Below are 10,112 nucleotides of genomic sequence, written 5' to 3'. Positions count from 1 at the left end.
GGGGGGGGGGGGGCACAAATTGAACAATTTCATTAAAGTTTTCTCGCTGTCTGGATGTATAGTTGGTTTTGATCATTTCATCTAGGAAGTTGAAGCCAGCAACCAACAAATGTTATGATCTTGGTTCTGAACAAGAATGGCAAACAAATGGTGCTGCAGGTTGGTGTGTGAGTTGAATTATGGAAGTGTAGTAGAGGTCAGACATTAGATACTTTAGTGAAGGTGATTTGTTTTGATACAGATCTTAATACTAGGTTAAATTCTAAGTAGAAAGTGTAGACTTTCTATTTCAAAAACTCTCAGACTTCTTTCCAGCTTAAAATAACAAACTAACAAACTAAAATCCCTGATACCGTGACACCTTCTGTGACTTCTGAAAAATGTCTGTAAAACAGCCAAGGTGAATTAGAAAAAATCAATGCCAACTTGAAAGATTAAAGATTCTGGCAAAGTTAATAATGGTCTCAGGACCTCACACAGTTTTTATCCAATCTGTAGACTGAGAAGGATGTGTAAGGGTTACACTGACAAAATTATAAGTCAATATGGTACTGAACTTTAGAGTTAAATGATGGGGAAAGGCAGCATAAACTCTCCAAGCCTTTATATCTGTTTTTCTCAGAGAGAGAAGCCAGTGCTCTCTGTTGGACCTGGTTTAAGATTTTATACAAAATCAAATGGCAGAGATGGATGGATATTTTATTGTTTATTCCTGTTAATTCTTTTCTGAATATTTCACTGTTATGCTTTGATTGGGGCTAGCCTTTTATGCTTAGCATTATGAGTTACTGAGAACTCTAGAATGGCCTGATGAGACTTTCACCGTTTCTGATCACTTAACACTGAGTAAGCTGCCCCTCAATCCAGAGTTACAAGTTTTAATGGTGGGATGGATGTCTCGTGAAATGCTTCAGAGAAGCCCACTGTATAATTATCTGAGAAACACTTTCCATGACCTAAGTACAAGAAATGCTCTGATGCTATTTCAGGGCAAAACTCTGCAGAGCTGAGCAATTTTGCAGGTTAGAGGATAACCCAAGGAAACCAGTGCCTCAAGACTGATCACACCACATATTCTAACTTTCACACTGTATCTGTACTGTGCACTACAAGACAAAGCAAGAAGCAAATATTAGAAGCTACAGTCAGAGTAGTCACTGGGAAGGAAATGGGAAAGGCTTGATGCTAATTAGGACATTGCTTAGAGTGCTGTGCAGCTGGGAACAGCAAACTCAGCAGGCATCCTTGTTTTCAGAGGCAATGGTAGGCTCATCGGTAATCTTTACATCCACCATCTCCAGCCTTGCTCTCCAGGACATTACATTCAGGACTGTGCCGTCCTGGCTCTGTACACTACAGGACTCTGTCCTCTGTTCTTTCTCTCTTCTACCCTTGCTCCCTGCAGCTGTAAGAACACAGCCTTGCGCCCCTGGGGCAAATCCATTTTTCCTGTATTTGCTAAGAATCCTTGAGTCAGTTCTGTAAGTGGGTAATTAGTCAGGGCACAGCACCATGTTGACACAAAGAGACTGCTGCAGGGAGCGAAAATGAAATCTTTGCATTGCACTACTGATACATGAGCCCTCTTAGAACTAGGAAGCGTGTCCCTGAGGTGGAGTAGCATTGTGCTGTGCCATTATTCCCTACCAGGCACTGTGCTTGAGCTTTGGGTTAGCACAATTCCAGCCAGAAAACAGTTATATTCAATTATCATGAAAACAGCTTTCTTTCTCTTCTGGATGTGTTTCTCTTCTGGACTCTGTGCAATTGTATGGTCATCTTTGTTATGTTTGATTTTGCCAATAAGGCTTCCTATAAGCTGACATTAAAGACTAGCTGTACTGCTCCCCACCAAGATAGATGTAAAACCAGCTCATTTGCTAGGCCTGTGTTTCATCTACACACCTGCAAAGCAGGGCAGTAGTCAGTAGCTAAAAAAAATTATGATGGATAGCAGCAATTATAAACCAATAATATACGGGAAACAGAAAAGATTGCAAAGAATTTCCTGCCATATGCATTTAGGAGGCATCTGGACTACATCTGGGAAAGCACACACTCGGGGAACTGCAGCTTGCTGGAGGTGCATGTCTGTGCTATCAAGAATAATGATAAAACGGTGCAATTCATGTTTACTTCTTTGTGCATTAAGGGGAGGGAAGGGATACTCAATATGAAACATTTCTCCAAACAGATGGAGTACAATACAACATTAATTGACTGAGAAGTAGGGGAGATCACCTTGTAAGCTGTTTGCTCGCTTTATTGCTTAATCATATTCAAGATGATCGATAACTTTCCTTAAAGAGTATGGTGCTGGGATTGCTATTAGCATAAGTGGTGACATGTAAATATGACCAACCTTAACATTTACATTTTGGCTTATTGGCCATAGGGACGAGCTGATGTGTAGGAATGCATTTTGCTAATGAGTCATTAAAAACAGGAGGAATGGAACCCATCTGAAAGGTGTGCCTGCTGATACACCAGAGCAGAGTAATTTCTAAAATAGATTTGGTTGTCTGCTGGGAAAATTGCGGAAGGAAGGAAAATCTGTTTTCTTACAGAGTATTTGCTAATGTGTGGAAAGTTGTGTGTGTTTTCCCCACACATCCCAGTGAAATGCAAGCTGTTCTTTACTGTTACCGAGCTGGTTTTCTTAAGGGCTACTGAAAGGTTTGGGTCAACTGGTCTGTTTAGTTTATATGCCCATTCACATCAAGAATGAAACAACTAATAGTTGCCTTGGTGGCTATTATTTAAGAGGAAAAAAAAAAAAGCTGAGGATCCTAATCCTACTGAAGTGATTGCAGCCTAGCTGCTTTCCACTAATGGACAGCGGTGTTTTATTCTGACCTACTTGTACCGTCTGTCAAAGAGGAAGCTTGAAATTCACTTGAAGCTAAACAGCCAATAAGATTTCCAAAAACCTCTGTGCATCTGACTTCTGGTTGCCTTGAGGGTCATGATAACATACTTCTCTTAGAGACTTTAAAGTTCTAACCTTCAGCTAATAAACTGACTTCAAGCTTGTAGTAGGGGGACAATCATGACTTGGCTTGTATCTTTCTAAAGGCCCCAGGCTGTTTCTTTGTTACATCAAAAGCTTATCTCTTCTGGAGGTTCCTGTAAAATACATTACTGTTTGATCTTCCAAGGCTTGCTGTTACCCTCATATTTCCTTTTGTGTGTATAGCCGCGTGACTGATACATGCAAAAAAAGAAAATGCTTGTTTGAAAGCAGATTTATTTTATTGGAGATGAGCAATAGTGTGTACCTGATAGATGTGTGCTACTCGATGGATTATTCCAGAGCTCCAGCTATAGAAACTGCCCCCACTTTAGATCTTGTGGGGGTCTAAAATCCATGTACGAGACTGAGGGCAAAATTCTGTGTGCTGCAGTTAATCCATAACTGTCAAGAAACAGCAGTAACCACATAGTGCAGGTCAACTGCTGGATCCTTTAATAACTGAGGTGTTACATCAACACTAATTAAATCCAATCCTTTCTACTCTGCAAGTGTCCCCCCTGGAAGGATCTTAGAATAATTACGGGCCCAGGAATCATTTTGCAACTGAAATTGGAAGATGTTTTCTACTATAAGAACTTTTTTTTTTTTTTTTTTTACTAGATCTCTCAGGAAAAAAAAATATCTTTTACATCTGAAATCTTTCATTTAGGGTTTAGAAGACTAAGTTACCAGTTTTTTCCTTGCCAAACTAGTCCCTAAACACAACTGGTTTTTAGTCAAGGTGTCAGGCTTGATACTGCTTTTCAACTGTAACCGCCTGTTGCAGGTAGTCCGGTTGAAGTGGACCAGTAGACCTGCTTTAATACAAACCTGTATGCTTTGGGGGAAATGGTAATCTGTTTAAAAGCTCTTTTTTTCCTTGTTTTTCTGTCTGTTGTTCCCATCTGGTAGAGTGCAGGATTCTGTAGCCAGTTCCTCTTGAGTGCTTGACTGTACATGAATTTAGGCCAGTGGAGCAGGGCCGTGTTCACCTCTCCTGCCTCCGCAAAGGGGTAGCTGGGCAAAATTTTTCTTTTCTCCCTCTTCTGTTGGGGAGAAAGAGCTTGAAAGCCTGATCAAGCAGCAGAAGTGTTAGAGGTACCTGGAGATTTACGTGATGAGCATGGGCTGGTTATTCTAGGTCTGCTCCCTACTGACTTGACACTGTCCATTTCTGGAGACTAATCTCGCAGTCGGTGACTGCAGGTGATGCAAATCTCTCTGGTGCATCTCAGTTCCCAGATGGCTTTTGCAGTTTTCAGGGACTGTGGGGGGTGAAGCAGTGTCTGGCAGGGACTCTTTTAGGAGCATGGGTCTCTGTGATGGAGAGGTAACGTTCAGTTTGAGGTGCAGCGTTAATAAATCATTTTAAATTACACGCCCAGTGCCTCAGGGAAGAGGACAGAACAACTTCATTTGCAACAGCATTCAGTGTGTCTCACTCTTCAAGTTAAATGGCCATTGGGAAGTCCTGAGCTCACGTACTCCTGGAGTACTTCATGGCCTCATTCCATAAAACAAAGCAAACCCCAGTAGTGGTTGCCTCGAATATGGGGCTAGTGACAATTTATTACACCTGGTATTAGCCAGGTGGCAAACATGAGCTTTTAATTTTTTGCTCCACTTTTCTATTTGCCTTTTACTCCTATCTGTCTGCTTTTGTGCCTTTTTTTCCCATGGATGAGAGCAGTATTGCAGAGGAAGTAGTGTGCTCAGAAGTTTGTGCGATTTTTCTCCTGTTCACTGAAAGAAGTACCTGACAATTGCTATTGTGGGGCATTACCTGTTTTTATTAAAAGGTATTTTGCCAAATTTTTGGTGAAGTAGGATGCTGTTTAATCTGAAAGATTCTGGCCCTGAGCAATACCACTGTGACTTTTGGTTTGATGGTATTTGTCTTTAAGCATTTTTTCCTCCATAAAATGATTTATATTTGTGAAGTTTCGAACTAAAGTAGTTTAACTAGCTTTAACTAGAAAATAACTAAAAAATAACTAGAAAAAAATCCTGACTAATTGAAGTTTATTTATTATCATAGTTATAATAAACAGTGTAATTATTTATGTAATTATTTCTCTACAGAACTGGTACTGTTATGCCATTGTTCCAACATTTTCAGTCTGCTGATAATTTCCCCCTGTGACTGTTCTTTTTTTTATTTCTTTTGAAATGGCTGCATGTAGTACGTGGAGCCTAAAGAGGAGAGAGACACAATGAATCCTATTGTATACCGAGGGCTTCCACTTATGATGGCAGTAACTCATCTTCTCTCTAGGTAACTTTGCATATCCTGTTGTGCTGATCATTTTAATCAGAAAGCTTTATTTTTTAATAACACTAGTGGTTATTTTTAACAGTGATTCCTCTTGTTTTATGTAATCCTCTGGGCCCTATGGAAGGACTTTATAAATAGAAGTGTTAGAGGGCCTGATGTACCCCCTGAGACGCGTATTAATTATGACCAGCCACCTTCTTCTTTGTGGGCAAGGGGAGCTGATTGTGTTTGTGGGAGGGTCCTTTTTTCCCTTAGAATCTGCAGGTAACTCTGCAGGGATTCGGGGTCTTGAACACAATGAAAAAGATAAAGACAGCAGGGGATATACTGGGGAGAGCACAGGGAGACAGGGAAGGGTGGGCAGAGAACAGGCCTTGTACTCTTCTCTCCTGTACCAAATTCCCCAGAAATCAGTCAGAGTCAAAGCAGGTAAAACTAAAGGAGGTCTCACCACCGTCTCTGTAGGTGGGCAAATGAGTATGACAAAGAAATGCACGAGACACATTGTGTTCTCCAGTGGGGCCGCGTAGCTACAAATTCTGCCAAAGGAGCCTTGTGGAAACATCTTCTCCCGCTGTGCTCTTTCATGACTGCTGGTGCCCTGTGGAACTGTGCAGATGTTCTGATGACAAACAGGACAGCTACTGCTATTTCAGCATCTGTCACTTACAGTGCTACTGGGGAAAGGAGGGCTGTGTCTGGGTGTTCTTTACCTCCTTTGCTCACAATTAAGATTTCTGTCCCGTGGCAATAGCTAGGAGAAATGGATCTATCTGCCTGCAAGAAGGGAATAGGTTGCACTTGTGCGGTGATCTGTCAAAAGGAAGAGAGGTGTTCAAAATCTAGTGCCCAGGGATGGTGAGACTAAAGGATGTCACAACACAAAGCTGGGAACCTGTAGTTCGGGCAGCATCTCCTGACAGGAGTGGGGAATGGACTGTCAGGCAGCAGAGGTGATGGCAGGAACTGCATACATAGCAGCGAGCTGGGTAGGATTTGCTTCAAATCAGTTACTAAGGCACTTGCTATAACCTAGAAACCAGGGGCAGAGGGGGCAGGGAGAAGGATGTGTATAAAATATTTTTTTTAAATTTCATCCATGCCACTTTGAGTTCATAATAACAATAATAAAGTTTTAACTTTATTCTAGCGTAATTCAACTTTGGAGTTTAAAATTATTTTCAGTTTCTTTGTGGAGCTTTTCTGTTACAACGAGACTGTCCAACTGCATTCCTTTATGGAAGATCTATAGAGGTTACTGGAAATCTCATCAATTCCTTTCTCCTTCCCCTGCTCAGGATGTCGGTGTGTACTGAAACAGTTGGCATCAGTCAAATGCAGAGATGTCATGCAAAGTTCTGCCCTCGTTTTCAACTATATAATACTAATGACTACAACTGAGGACAGACTTTCCTCTGCAGTCTTAACATTTGTTGCCATTAAAACATTTAATAGTTTTGTTTGAAAGACAAGCCGAGGAGGGAATTCACAGTATGGGCCGCTGGTATCTTCGTGTTGCCTTTCTGCGAGGTCAGAAGTTGTTGTTTGTGGCAGGGCCATATGCCCCGTGTGTCTCGGGCTGCAGGCCAGCATTGTGTCTCACTGGAAATGTCCAGCTTTCCTGGAATACTTGGTATAAACCTGATTTTAAACATAAAATATATTGATGCCTTCATTCTCCAGGAGGAATTTATGAACATTTCCTTCTCCTCAAGATCATCAAAAGGCATGCAGTAGCCAGGAATATTAAGGCTCAGATTTCTTTGCTGGCTTTATGTCCCATACTCACAAATCTTCTGTCACTAGACAGAAGAAAAGCCTTCTGATTCTTTTGTACTAGGGAGATGGACTTTTTACAGTCTTGCTTTCAAATGAAATAAAACAAAAAGAAATAAAGGATGATGATGTTTTGTTATTTCCTTTCAAGACTTTTCTAATTATTTATTTTTATTTTTGTATCTTCTTTTTTTTCTTTGACTGCATTCTGGTGCCTTTCAGCTGTTGACCAGATACAAGAGCAGGTGTAATTGATTAGTGAAGCCTTCTCCTGGTGTCTGAGTTCACTCGGTGTACATCCCATACAGTGCTACATGCAAGACTTGGCAAGTAATAAGTGGTACTGCTATCCCATGGGCTGAAAAACTGGAAATTACTCATGGAGGATCTCACATGTAAAGTAATTCTTGTATTAATATCCATATCTTGCTGGCTAGAAAGGAGATGAAATACGTAGTTTGATGTAAGAATGAGACTTAAGGATGATGTATGTAATTATTGTTATTTAAATAAGCTCTAAAAAAGAACTGGGACTCTTCCGTAAGTGAATTTCTTTCTTTTCCCTCTTCTTCAGTCTTGGGGGATAAGCTCCCGAAGGGCAAGATTCAAAGACACTGAATGTGAGATCACTGGAACAAAGGAGCGCAAATGCAAGACAGAGAGTCTCTTCTTTTGACCTATGAAAAGGTATCTTCAAATGATACAGCACTGACTCGTACTTTAAGCAAACAACAAAAGCGTGTCATACAGGACACTGGCAAGAAAGTTTTTAGCCCAAGACCAGATGTGGAAACTGATGTGCAAATGAAATGGAGTATGGGAGCTGGTAGGAAGGCCTAACTGTCACCATGGATACACTGCTTTTGCTAGCAAAGACAAAAAGAAAAGAATTTGAAAGCCAAAATCTGATTACCTTTCCTAAGTGTTGTTAGCTGATCTGCAGATGACAATATGACTTCAGGAGACACAGTGGCTGGGACTACCTTTCCCTGTGCTTTCACATTTTATATTGGTTTGAAATTTGTTCATTTATTTATTTTTTATCATGAGCTGTATGTGGCTTGTAGGCATTTTTCTACGTTATACAGAGGATTTCGATTTGCTCTACTGCTTGAGCATGCCGTAATTTTCTGGTGATACTTCCTCTGCAGTGTTGAGTTCCTTGTAATTTTCCTCTACCACCCAGAAATGGCTTAGCCTTTGGATTCTGTGTTGTCAGCCACAAAAAAAAAAGTCAAAGAAATCTTGCTCTGTCATTGCTGGGGCACCCAGCTCTGTGTGCGCAGGAAGAACAGGCCAAAGGGAGACTAAGGCTGGGTACCCACCACTGGGTAACCACTTGGGCGAACCTGCACAAGGGACAAGCTGAGTGCAATAGGCAGCCGTGCTTACTGCAGGGAGGGTGTCAAGTGAAGAAAGCCCAAGGGCACATCCCCCACAAATGCTTCAGGTGCTCAATCTCCTTTTAGTTTTTCTCTTTCTTTCTTTCAAGACACCCCCCACCCAATTCATTCTCAGAGCATAAAAAAAGGCAATAGAAAGTAAATCTTCCCTATTCTTCAGTCATTCATTTACCATGGCCTCTCACAAAAAGCTGGTAGAATTTGAACAGTCCAAGTGAGATGAAAAATTGTGAAATGTTTAATATGTTGTTTAAAAGGGTGGAGAAGTGGTGGAACACTATTTAAGATTTAATATGTTACTTTTTAAAAATACATCTTGGAAGGATCCAAAAGAAGAAAAAAGTTTTTTTTTTTTTTTTTTTTTTTTTTTTTTTTTTTGTTATTAAAAGTTCATTGCATGTATTTTCAGCCATCTTCCCACCCATGAAATAGAATTGCACTGTAGTTAAAATAGATCCCTGGAGCACAAGGAAAGGGAATAGACAGGCAACTTATTTTTGGTTTTGCTCAGTTTGACGACTTCAGACAAATCCCATTTCCTTCTCTCTGTTCTAGGCTTTAATTTTTCTTCTCCCTCTCCACCCCCCTCTCCCTCCCCTTCTTCCCTCCGTGTTTAAGTTGTGCAGGGGCTGTTTCACCTGATGTTTATAGGTGTTAGTATATTGAGTAACAGAATGGCTTTCTGATTAGGTTTGGGATCTCTAGATGCACTTTAATTCCAGTAATGACATCCCAGTTGCATTGATTTTTTTCCCCCAAGTCAGTGTTAGGAGGTTTTTAAGGCCCTTTATTACCTGATCTTCCATAAAAGATTACTGTCAGACTAGGCACAGTTGAATTTTATTCTCTCTCAGATTTCAGCCCTAGCAGTAAGATATGCATACCGTACACTCTAGTTTTTCCAAATAAAAAGCTAAATTCCAACGTTAGAATAGCTATTTTGTTACAATTTAGTTTCACAAAAGTTTAAAGCATCAAAACCTGTCACAGCCATGATTTTCTCCATCTTTTGGTTAACTCTGCCTTTACCTGCCATGGTGCTACAAATGTGAACCTGCGTGGTGATAACTGAGCAGTGTCTGTCTAGGAGTTATCAAATAAAACTTTCATCGTAGGTGGGAGATTATTTGGTGTTCCCACAGGCATAGCTTGTTTCTTGCTGATTTCCCAGTTCCGGGTGCAGTGCTGTGTTACAGGCTGGCTGAGGACAGAGCCCTTTCTGGTAGACGCAAGCCTCCAGGTGCTTTTTAAGCAGAAGGTGCTTCTGACCTACATTTGTCCTGCTGCAGCTGTCTTTCAGCAGCTAATTTCTACTCATGTTTTGCCCAGTTCTTACTGTTTAGATGCTGTGGATGTGATTCACCCGCCTGCCACTGCTCCCTGTTGGAAAAGTGGCTGGGTCAAAACAATCCAGTGCTAGAACTAGGCTAGTAGGAAGCCTTGATTGCTGTGTAGGATGGAGGACAATGGAAATCCACCATCCTTCTAGAAACGGCACCCCATCAGTAAAGGAAAAGAGTACAGAGCAGACCTGTTCCCTTTCAGTACTTCACAGCAGCATTGCTATACCAGCACAGCACATGAGCGTTCTCAGGTACATCCCATTTCTCATTCCTATTGCTGTTCTCTTGCTGTTCTCAACACC

This window comes from Oxyura jamaicensis, chromosome 9 (assembly GCF_011077185.1).
Source record: "Oxyura jamaicensis isolate SHBP4307 breed ruddy duck chromosome 9, BPBGC_Ojam_1.0, whole genome shotgun sequence".
In the NCBI taxonomy this organism is placed as follows: domain Eukaryota; kingdom Metazoa; phylum Chordata; class Aves; order Anseriformes; family Anatidae; genus Oxyura; species Oxyura jamaicensis.
Note: the sequence above shows the minus strand (reverse complement) of the source record.